The sequence below is a fragment of the Podarcis melisellensis genome (genome assembly GCF_964234715.1).
Source record: "Podarcis melisellensis genome assembly, chromosome: 6".
In the NCBI taxonomy this organism is placed as follows: domain Eukaryota; kingdom Metazoa; phylum Chordata; class Lepidosauria; order Squamata; family Lacertidae; genus Podarcis; species Podarcis melisellensis.
In genome coordinates, this window is record NC_138538.1 from 22,479,352 (window position 1) to 22,491,597 (window position 12,246).

Consider the following 12,246-nt stretch of genomic DNA (forward strand, 5'->3'; position numbering starts at 1 on the left):
GAATTACAATGTAAATATAACAAACATTGGGATATTTGGGGGGGGGGGAGATATTGGGAATGGAGAAGAAATTTGGTTCAGTTTATTTATGAACCTTCCTCAGTCAAACTTCCTGAAAGTCTTGTTTTGAGATTTATTTATTTTGCGTTCAGGTACCAACCCATGTGCTGTGCTTTAAATGTGAAGGCGTTTAAGTGCTTTCTGCTTGTGGCAAATAATACAATTTTCCAATACCCAGAAAATGCTCTTCTGAAGGAAATATTATCAATTTATCCTTCCTAGCAAAGCAGAATTAAGTCACTGTTGTCACATTAACTCCACAGAGCAAGAGATACCAAACAATTAAATTATTTTAAAAATATTTTTATATTTTATAATTTTTTTGCAAAAGAATGATATTTCTTGCAGAACATCCTTCATTAGGGAATTATTCATATATTCCATCAGACTGTGTTCCATCAGAAAAACCTAAAAAAACTTTTGTGTTTTCTTTGTTCCAGTCAGGAGTTGCTGACAAAAGTTCCCTTGTCAGGAGAATTTTCATATCAAATGAATAAAAGGATTCCTTAGTTGTGATTTCTACATTGTAGGGAGTTGGATAAGAAAACCCTCTGATTTTAACTGAGATACTAGGGAAGGATGAGAAGAGAGACACGGACAATACCTTTATTTTCTCATGGGTCTACACAACTTTTTCCACAATTTAAATAACAGCACTTTTTCTTTTCTGGACAATCGTAATCACTGCTGCAAAGATCTCCTTCTGGGATGGAGCAGAAATATGGAAGGATGGGGCAGCTGCCAGCTTTTTCTGTAACAGAGAAAACCCACCACATGACTGTTCATTTTGTGTTTCCAGAGCCAGACGAATGCTTCAGATAACTAGCTCACCTATGCATGTCCAAAGCCCCACATTTCATCAAGAGTGCATCAAGATCCAGCGTGGCCTTATGGTTAGAGTGTCAGACTAGGACTTGGGAGACCAGGGTTCAAATCCCCAACTGGCTATGGGGCTCACTATGTGGCCTTGGGCTAGTCACTGCCTCTCAGCCTAACCTACTTCTCAGGGTTATTGTAGGCATTTTTTTTTAAAGGAGGGATAGAAATGCAAAAAAATGAATGAATGAATAAAACCCATGTAGTGCAGCCCCACAGATGGGAATAATAATAATAATAATAATAATAATAATAATAATAACAATAATAATAACAATTATTATTATTATTTATTTATTTATTTATACCCCCCCCCCATCTGGCTGGGTTTCCCCAGCCACTCTGGGCAGCTTCCAACAGAATATTAAAATATAATAATCTATTAAACATTAAAAGTGTCCCTAAACATAGAGAGGGGCAGCCCCTCAAGCCAAGTTCGTGAATGCTACCTTAGGCCTCAATCTCCAAGAGGAGTCCCCATTTAACAGAGTTCCAGGGTACAAACACCTTGGTGAAGTTTCACAGATCTTTGCCTGAAACTAATTGCATGGGTCAGAGACTCCTTGCTCGATTATTCATCACCTATGCTGTTAGGTAACAATTTGTGTTACTAAATGGCAAATCTTTTTTCCTCGTGGCCACTGTTTGGTAACATCACATTACATGTGAATCTTGAGAAAGGTAACATCAATGACCTTGAGATTCACATGTAACCTGATGTCACTACAGTCATATTTCGGGTTACAGATGCTTCAGGTTGGTTTTTTTGGGTTAAAGGTAAAGGGTAAAAGGACCCCTGACCATTAGGTCCAGTCGCAGACGACTCTGGGGTTGCGTGTTCATCTCACTCTATAGGCCGAGGGAGCCGGTGTTTGTCCGCAGACAGCTTCCGGGTCATGTGGCCAGCATGACTAAGTCGTTTCTGGTGCAACGGAACACCGAAACCAGAGCAGCACACGGAAACGCTGTTTACCTTCCCGCCAGAGCAGTACCTATTTATCTACTTGCACTTTTACATGCTTTCAAACTGCTAGGTTGGCAGGAGCAGGGACCGAGCAACAGGAGCTCACCCCGTCACGGGGATTCAAACCGCCGACCTTCTAATCGGCAAGTCCTAGGCTCTGTGATTTAACCCACAGCGCCATCCACTGCCAAAACCCGGAAGTACCGGAATGGGTTGCTTCCGGGTTTCGGCGGCCGCGCATGCACAGAAGCACCAAATTGTGCTTTGCGCATGCGCAGAAGAGACGGATCGCAACCTGCGTGTTTGTAGATGCACCGCTGCGGGTTGCCAAAGCTGCAGGTTGTGAATGTGCATCCCATATGGATCACGTTCGCAACCCGAGTGTCCACTGTAATTGCTCAAAGAAGAAGCTCTTCTCAAATGAGGATGGGTGTTGTGTGCTTAAGAGAGAGAGAACTTGGGAATTTGGGTGGCGCCCAAATTGAATTCCAAAGAACCAGCTGTTGATAGAGAGAGGCTGCCTTTGCTCTTCCATTGAGAGTAGCACTTTGCTTCTATGTTCCAGTTATGGAAGATAATACTTTGTATCAAAGTTATGCTTTGTACAAAGTGACATTTTGTGTCCATCTTCCCATTTTGGGGGATGTAGCAATGATTAAAAAGGTAGCCCATTGTCTATTTCATCTTAGATATCTGCCAGAGTGGGTCAGTTATTATGAATTCTGGCAGCTATGTAATTGCAATCAGCATCCGCAATGGTTCTTTATATACTTTAGAGCCTCACAGATCCTTACATAGCTTTTTCCTACCTGCGGTTTCTACTCATGGGGAATGGATAGAGTATTTGTTTTGGTCTGGGGGATCCTAACAACAGATCCTTATTTAAACATAAAGTTCATTTGATTGCCTTCAGCAGATTACTGTGTCTCAGGCTAACCTAAAGCACTAAATGACAACGTATCGTAGGAAATCAGCCACAAAAAGCCAACACAGGAGAACCAGGTTTAGCCATACACCATACCTTGTGGGTTTCTGCAAATCTTGCCACAATTGAAGTAGCAGCACTTTTGAATCCCCTCGCAGTCATAGTCATGGTTGCAAGCATCTTGTCCCTTTACACTGCATTTGAATGGATTTGGGGGGCAAGTTCCAATTTTTTCTGGAAGTAGAAAATAGCAGGGTTAACAAATACCCAAATATACTATGCCTAAAAGCGTTGTTGTGAACTTAAATGAAACAAGGATAGCAAAACATTATGTGCACAGGAAAGTCCTATGTGAATTATATACAACCAGCCATTGAGTTAATGGTTACTGGACTTTGGGTAATTGCGGGTCGCATCACAAAATCAGCCTGTGGGAATCGAAAGCTGAATGAGCAGAAGTTGAATGAAGATGGGAATGTATGGGAAGAATACAATTCTTCAGTAAATGGTTCGGTGCATGTATAAGAAGACCTGCTTGAGAAGTGGTACATGTGTACCACTTCACACAGCCAGAAGGGGGATAAGGGATTATTATTATTATTATTATTATTTATTTAATTTCTATACCACCCAATACCCGAAGGTCTCAGGGCAGTTCACATTAAGCAGTGATGGCCAAACTTGGCTCTCCAGCTGTTTTTGGACTACAACTCCCATCATCCCTAGCTAACAGGACCAGTGGTCAGGGATGATGGGAACGGTAGTCCCCAAACATCTGGAGGGCCAGGTTTGGCCACCACTGACATAAAGGATCACATACATAGAATCAAAATACAAACAGCAACCCAATAAAAAACCCCTAAAAAGAGCCAGCATTTTAAAAAGGTCATAGGGTGTAGATCAGGTCAGGCAAAGGCCGGGTTAAAAAGGAAAGTGCACTGCTCCTTGATTAAAAACAGAGGGAGAAGCTGCTATACAGTGAAAATTGAATGCCACAGAGAAAGGTTCTAACTTAGCCATCTGCAGGACATGCAAATATATGTTTATGTTTTAGTTTATAGAAACATTTATTTTAAAAAAGCATATTGACATTCTTTCTCACAAGGGAGAATACTGTTAACCTGTTTGTGATTCCCTCTGAGTGCAGCCCTTGTAAGTGGACCTGGAACTACGGGATTTGGTTTCATCTGAAGCACGAGAGGAAGCAAATTTTGCACGACAGTTTCTGATATTGAGGAGAATTTTTGATTACAATTGGGCACCATTTGCTTTCAAGATTGTAGATCGAACCTTTCAAAACTGCACTGATTTTAACCAGTTTTGGCAGGATGGCATTATATTGTTTACTCCACAGCATTAGAATGAATCTGCATTTTTTTTTTTTTGCATAAGAAACTTTTTTAAAAGTCCATTTAACTCTCAGTATTTGCGGGGGAGGTTCTTAGAATTCCTGAGCAGAGCTAAGTAGTGTTTGCCAGTAAACAATCCAAAAGGTCCAGCAGGTCCTTTGCCAGAAAATTGTTCATGTTGTCCTACCACAAGTCTTTCACACTGAGAGCAGTGAAACTTGAAGCAAGGGCCTCAGAAACTGGTAAACGGTACCATTTCATTTCATTTTTTAAAAATTAAATTTATATACCTCCCTTCGTCCAAAGATCACAGAGCAGTGTACAACATAAAAATACAAAATGAGAAAACAAGAAGAGTAGGATTTGATATCCCACTTTATCACTACCCTAAGAAGTCTCAAAGCGGCTAACATTCTCCTTTCCATTTCTCCCCCACAACAAACACTCTGTGAGGTGAGTGAGGCTGAGAGACTTCAAAGAAGTGTGACTAGCCCAAGGTCACACAGCAGCTGCATGTGGAGGAGCGGGGAAGCGAACCCGGTTCACCAGATTACGAGACCACTGCTCTTAACCACTACACCACACTGGCTCACATAAATACATAACAAAGACTAACCAACCAATAACCCTCCTCCCACAAAAGGCCATAGATGGCTTGATCAGCCAAACATATATTATATATGACTCTGGTATCAGACAGAAGGAGAAGCAGCTTCATTCAAAACCTACCTAGTGGTGGCATGCAAGATGCAGGTGAGAGCTGTGTCCAAAGGGCCAGCAGTCCCACAAAAGCAAAGACGCTTCTGGCCTTCATGGTGCATTCAGAATCTGGTTCTGAATGTTCAGCACTGGGTCAGGCTGGTGAGATTTAAGCTTGCTAAAAGGGTGGCACTGGATCACAAGAGGGAGGAGCCCTGCCCCATGTTTGTCACCCAAACATGCCTTGCAGATGTCAATCCATTACCCAATCCTTATTTCACCTATAGTCTATATATTCTCTTGCATTTGGTAACTATGAGCTTCTGACCTACAGTAGTTCAATCTGGAACTGGGCAGTTATTACTGAGTGCAATGAGTACAGGCTCAGGGAAGGGGAAATCCTACGTGCTTCTTGGAGCAGGAATTGGCTGCTTTCTGGGTGTGCTACCTTCCAAATCTTCCTGGTCATGGTCAGAGTGATTCACTCAGGCAATGGAGGCCAATGTCAGCACAGCCTTCCTTCCTGTAAACAGCTTTCATAGGGGGGTAATATGGATTGAGAAGTCATTTGAAACTAAACCTCATTCAACCTTCTGTGTGGTTTGCATAATGTGCAAATTAGGCTACCTAAATTTGGGGGACAGAAACCAGGCAACCCTAAGCCAGAAACTATAAGCTTTTAATTGAGAAATATTTTTGGATGTATAGTCATCACTTAAAATGGGTGTGTATGTGTGTGCCAGCCTGCTGCCTATGAAGACCTCCATTGGCACTCACAGGCTCTGAGCTCCCATTTTTTAATGGGGAGGGACACAGGTGGCGCTGTGGGTTAAAGCCTCAGCGCCTAGGACTTGCCGATCGAAAGGTCGGCGGTTCGAATCCCTGCTGCGGGGTGCGCTCCCGCTGCTCGGTCCCAGCGCCTGCCAACCTAGCAGTTCGAAAGCACCTCCGGGTGCAAGTAGATAAATAGGGACCGCTTACCAGCGGGAAGGTAAACGGCGTTTCCGTGTGCAGCTCTGGCTCGCCAGAGCAGTGATGTCACGCTGGCCATGTGACCCGGAAGTGTCTCCGGACAGCGCTGGCCCCTGGCCTCTTAAGTGAGATGGGCGCACAACCCCAGAGTCTGTCAAGACTGGCCCGTACGGGCAGGGGTACCTTTACCTTTACCTTAAAGTTATTGGGATGCGTGTGGCGCTGTGGGTTAAACCACAGAGCCTAGGATCAGAAGGTTGGCGGTTCGAATCCCTGCGACGGGGTGAGCTCCCGTTGCTCGGTCCCTGCTCCTGCCAACCTAGCATTTCGAAAGCACGTCAAAGTGCAAGTAGATAAATAGGTACCGCTCCGGTGGGAAGGTAAACGGCGTTTCCGTGCGCTGCTCTGGTTCACCAGAAGTGGCTTAGTCATGCTGGCCACATGACCTGGAAGCTGTACGCCGGCTCCGTTGGCCAATAAAGCAAGATTAGTGCTGCAACTCCAGAGTCAGCCATGACTGGACCTAATGGTCAGGGGTCCTTTACCTTTAAAGTTATGAACCAAAATGTGCTGGCACCCTTCCAAGCCTAGATGTTTCCTCCTGCCCGTGTTTTTAGCCAATGAGTGAATGAGAGCTATGACAAGTGGATGTCTTAAAGAGCATCTCTTCTCCCTTCCCCTTTAGTTCACTTTCCCTGCTTCCACCTCATTTTATAGTTGTACCTGCAATCTGTGTAGTTTGCCACTCCATTTTCCCTAGCAACCAGGATGGATCTTTTATGTGGTGAACTGGCCTGAGATCAGATACCCACAAGAAGTTATTTTCTGCAATGAACGCTACACAACAGGTGGGTACAGGATAGTAGCTTAGTCTTTGGTTTTGAGATTGGGACCGGGGAAATCAGGATTCCTGTGTCTTTAACAACTGTACCTCCACAATCAGAATTAGCAGGACATAGTTGACTTTCCATGGAAAGCATGAGATAGTCTGGGGGTTGGGGAGCAGCAAGGACTGTGCTCTCTTCAATTTTATGTTATGTCATGCCTCACATGGTAGTCATTTTGTGACTGGCGTCCGCCCTGCTGCCTCAAAATTTGATATGGTCTACTCTTGAGTGACATAACCTTTGTATTCTCTTGCAAAGAAGAGCTACTTCCTAACACCTGCTGTTATCAAAACTCAAAAAACTGCTTCTCAGAGCACTTGCAGAAAGGTGGTGACACCTCCCTTCTTTGGATTTTCATCCAGGAACATAAGAAGCGGCCTTATAATTAGTCTTCTCATTACTCCACCTGACCTAGTATTACTGACCTCACTGACAATGACTTTCCAGAGTATCAGGAAGAAGACTTTTACCACCAAGACAATATAACACTGGTCCTGAAAGATCTTCATTGGCTCCCAGTACGTTTCTGAGCACAACTCAAAGTGTTGGTGCTGACCTTTAAAGCCCTAAATGGCCTCGGTCCTGTATACCTGAAGGAGCGTCTCCACGCCCATCAACAAGCCCGGACACTGAAGTCCAGCGCCGAGGGCCTTCTGGCGGTTCCCTCGCTGTGAGAAATGAGGTTACAGGGAACCAGGCAGAGGGTCTTCTCAGTAGTGGCGCCTGCCCTGTGGAACGCCCTCCCAGCAATAAACAACTATTTTACTTTTACAAGACAACTGAAGGCGGCCCTGTTTAGGGAAGTTTTTTATGTCTGACGCTGTCTTGTTTTTAATATTCAGTTGGAAGCCACCCAGAGTGGCTGGGGAAACCCAGCCAGATGGGCAGGGTATAAATAATATATTATTATTATTATTATTATTATTATTATTATTATTATTATTATCCAGCCTGCATCCAGACAGGAGCACCTGGTGTTCTCAGGCACCTGCCACGGTCCAAACTTTGGCCTTCCCACTTGCCTGATCCCTAGCTGTGGGCTAATTTGGTATCTGCAGATAGGTCTGGGAAGCTGCCCACCATTTCAAATTTCCCACAATGCCTCGGGATGTCTGATGTAACATCCCTTCAGGTGGCTTTTCAGAACCAGCCAGTCTGGCCAGGTAAACAAGGAATTTAACAAGGTTTTATTGTGCCCTCTCCCCTCGACTGAGGTTGAATGGACTTTATTTAAAATTATCTTTGGATTGGACCAGGCGTGTGAGGGAGCAATGCAGAGCAAGAAGAATGAACGGCTGCTGAATAGATCTGGCAAGAGGCCGAATTTGAAAAAAAAAAAAGATTTTGTTTTTAACTGTGTGCTGACCAAGAACTCCAGAGTGGAATTTTAATGTCAGAGATTGCACATGTGCTCTGTGAGTTCTTTATGGACACAGCCTGTATGCTAGTTGGTGAACAGCAGAAGGAATGGAATGTGACCTTGTGGCAGCCACATAAACACTACAAAGAACTGAACAATGGAAGATAGTAATTAATTCTCCTAGCACACCAGGTGTGAAACAACAATGTATATGGATTTTATATTTATAAGATGTAACAGAGGCGCTGTTTGTAAGGACGGGGGGGGGGGCGGAAATGTCATCTGCAAGAATGGACTAACAACAAGTGAAGGATCAACAGGACATTAAATAAGAGATGATGTGGCTACAGGAGGAAATGATTGACATATGTTTGCAACAGGAGTGGGAGACCTGCTTTTTATCAAAATTGAATTAAATGAAAGTAATTTGGTTTGATTTGGGGGGAAATGAAAGGAAAGAATGCTGCACCTGCCCTTTGAAGGTGCTCACCTCATTCAGATCCCATGATACCAAAAGTAGTTGTTGTGGTACCTTCCATCTGTTGCTGGACTCCAGCTCTCAATGGCCCCAGCTAATAGTACAGCTAATGGAAAGGGATGATGGGAGTTGTGGTTCAGCAACATCTAGAACAGGGTCAGCAACCTTTTTCAGCTGTGGGCCGGTCCACCGTTCCTCAGACCATGTGGTGGGCTGGACTATATTTTGAAAAAAATAATGAACGAATTCCTATGCCCCACAAATAACCCAGAGATGCTTTTTAAATAAAAGGACACATTCTACTCATGTAAAAACACACTGATTCCCGATGCGTCCGCGGGCCGGATTGAGAAGGCGATTGGGCCGCATCCTGCCCACAGGCCTTAGGTTGCTTACCCCTGATCTAGAAGGTACCACAGTTGCTTCCCCTACGTTACTCAATGAAATGTTTTGCCATTTCAAAACTGCTGGATTTCAGCAAAGACAATCCAAAACCAAAATGGTAAAGCATTTCAAAGGCATCCCTAGTAAATGGCAAAAAATTAGAAGCTGCAGTAACTTTCACTCATCCTTATCCAGGGTATTTGACTTGTGTTGCTTATCCAAATCCGCCTCCCCCAACCTGGTTCCCCTCAAATATTTGAGACTCTGGTGAAGCTTTAGTCCCATCATTGGTAATGAGTTGGCAAGTGCTGTTCTATATGGGACACCAGCAGCAGTTTATCTGAAGAGTTAGCTTGACAGGGGATGTGAAGCTGAAGACATGAATGGAGAATTTATTATTTTCCTTTCCAAATTACAACCATCACATACTTAAGAGACCACGTCTTCAAACACCGAGCACTTCTTCCTGATTTACTACTTCCAAAGAGAAAATCGATGAATCATTCAGCTGGATTTTCCTTTTATACTTGACTGCTGACTTTTCACCTCAGGAATGACTATGGGTGAAACAGCTTAATTCACATTGGTACTGGGTTCTGAGAAAGAGAAAGAAAGATCTACTGAATTAAATACACCCATCACAAACTATAGCTATAGCATAAATGTTATTCACATTCTGAATGGTTCAGTGTTGATTAACAATTCTGATGCCACATCTGAAGGCTATAGAAGAATAATTGTTGGCCTTGGTTGCCGTAGTGCACATGATAACTCTAATTCTTGTGACATGTTATAGCTCTGATGGAAGACTCAGGACCTAATGGACATTGAAATACGCTGGCAATAATTCAATAGGTTCTAGATATAGAACTTGGTTGTGGTTATTCATGATTGGATTTACAGTAATATACAACTGCAATACAACTTGTTATGTACCATGAATAATAATGAATTGCATGTAAGAAGAAGGTGACCCTATCATGTCTGGTATTATTTACAGTAAGACTTGATTCTTCTCCTAAACATCAGCATTTACTTTGCATATCTAGCATATCTAATGTGTTTACTTGCTTTCATTTGCCTCTTCTGCTTAGCCAACCCCATTTTCTCTCATATGTAGATTTTGGCCCAGTCCCTACAAGGATTGTCCTGGTTCTTTCTTTGATATGGGATTGCTTTTACCGGCACTGAAATGTCGAAATAAGATCAGGTTCCAAATCTAGGTATAGCTGCATATGCATAAAGTAAGGAGACCTAGCAATATGCTAAAGTACTAAAACGCTTGGATTGTCATTGTTAATTGCCTGGGCACAGCTGCTGGTATTGTTCTCATTCCAGGTCATTTCCCATAACTCTACTGATCATGGTAGGGCAGTGGTAAGGAACCACTTCATTAACAAAGGGCTGGATTAGAACATGGCAAACCCTCCACTGGCCATGCTCCAATGCTAAAAGGGACTGCTTTGGGCAAGCATCGTCCAGCTGTCCATCACCTGATGTCATTTGTCAGGAGTGCAAGGCAACAATTGGAAATGCCCTCTAAGTTGTGTCCTCCAAGTACAATGCTATGCTTCTTCTTGGAAGGTTAGCCCAACCTTCAGAATTTTGGGGGGCATCCCAGAACACAAGCAGCAATGTTTCCTGTTTCTGAAATCACTTTCCTTGGAGGAATAGTCACTATCACTTCCCAGCTGTTAAATGGAACAAACATGACCGCCTCCTATTAGTGTTGTTTACAGTGCCAAAAATTGCCGGGTAGTAGTCTCTGCCGCATATCCCCTCACAACACTTCTTATTTTTAGGGCAGTCATAGTCAACATCACATTTATTAGGGGGGTCCAGCATGAAGCAATTATGACTGGACAGCTTCCAGGCTTCTCTCCTACAGAGAAATAAAGTGTAGTATGAAAGATAAACTCAGAAAAGCAATGTTTCCATCTCTGATTGCAGCTCACCACGTTCTTTATTCTCTTCTAGCCTGAAAACGTCCCTAAAGAATATTCCCAGATATTGCAGCATTGTGTGAAATGTAGTCAAATTATTGAGTACCAATCATACAGTGTGGAATAGGCAGGGGACCCTGAATCCAATGCGGAGATCTTCTTGAGGAGTCCTCTGGGATGATACCTGCTGACTAACCCCTGGAGCTGTCAGAAGAGAAGGTTGGGCAATCCCCTAGTCCTCCAGAGCACCAGCAACCAAAAAATTGGGCCCAAGTTTATAGAGTTGGAAGGGACCACGAGGGTCATCTAGCTCACCCCCTGTAATGCAGGGATCTTTCGCCCATCAAAAAATCCATTACCCTGAGAGCGAGGATCTCATGTTCTACCAACTCAGCTGTATTAAAGCAATGGCAGTTGGGTGCTTCTACTCTGGACCTTGGATTGCTTCCTGACCTTGTTTCTAGATCATGCTTTGTATTTAGCTTGATTCTTGAGAGCATGGTGCACCTTGAACTTTCCACTCTAGGGTAGGTGCTTTAGGAAAAAACCTTTGCCCTCTGTGGACTGAGCTTAACTGGGCCACCCTGGCCAGTCCCTGTCTCTCAACCTGACCTACCCCACAGGGTTGTCACGAGGATCAAATGGGAGAACAATGTTCACAACCTTCACCTCCTTGGAGGAAATATAATAAATAAAATAAATGAATAAAACATAATACAACAACTTGCTATTTATTGTACCAAAAAGTGGTTGGAAGCAGTCTCTTCCGCAAGGCCCTACACAGCACTTCCAATTGCTAGGGCAGTCACTGTCAAAAATGCATTTGTTAGGAGGATTCAGCATGAAGCATCTCATGAGAAACAGTGGACAGACACCAGGTTTTCCTGAAACAGAGACAGTAACATAATGAGTGGTTCTGAGTCAAATTCAAGTTATAAGTGAGAATTTTAAAAGCCCTGCAAGAACTAAGAGAAAGCACAACTGAGCTGGCCAATGTGGAAAGGCAACTAGAGTTGGGGTTACACACCATCTCTAGAGCACCCTTCCTTCAGGTGTGTGATAGGTGCCAACACTTGACTCTTTTTGGCACTGACTGAGCCCTTTCAAATTCTTTAATTCTATTCACTTAGTGGAAGACAGGAGTGCCTGGCGTGCTCTGGTCCATGGGGTCAAGAAGAGTCGGACACGACTAAACGACTAAACAACAACAACAACAAATTGTTGCTTGTTCCACTGATGCAGAGATTGTCTTCTTAAATACGTTTTAGTGATCTCACTGCATCCTTAAAAGTTTTATTATTGCATTTTTATGTTTTGTGGTTTTTATGGATATAACACCCTGGCAATCG

General features: G+C 43.4%; 1 long non-coding RNA gene across 1 annotated transcript; it reads right to left on the reverse strand.

The window, feature by feature from the left end:
* Positions 1-648: 648 nt before the first annotated feature.
* Positions 649-5,041, reverse strand: LOC309371675. Its single transcript, XR_014169255.1, has 3 exons — positions 4,904-5,041; positions 2,922-3,059; positions 649-811 (listed from the first exon to the last, which is right to left on the reverse strand). It is a non-coding gene; the product is annotated as an uncharacterized lncRNA (long non-coding RNA).
* Positions 5,042-12,246: the final 7,205 nt, after the last annotated feature.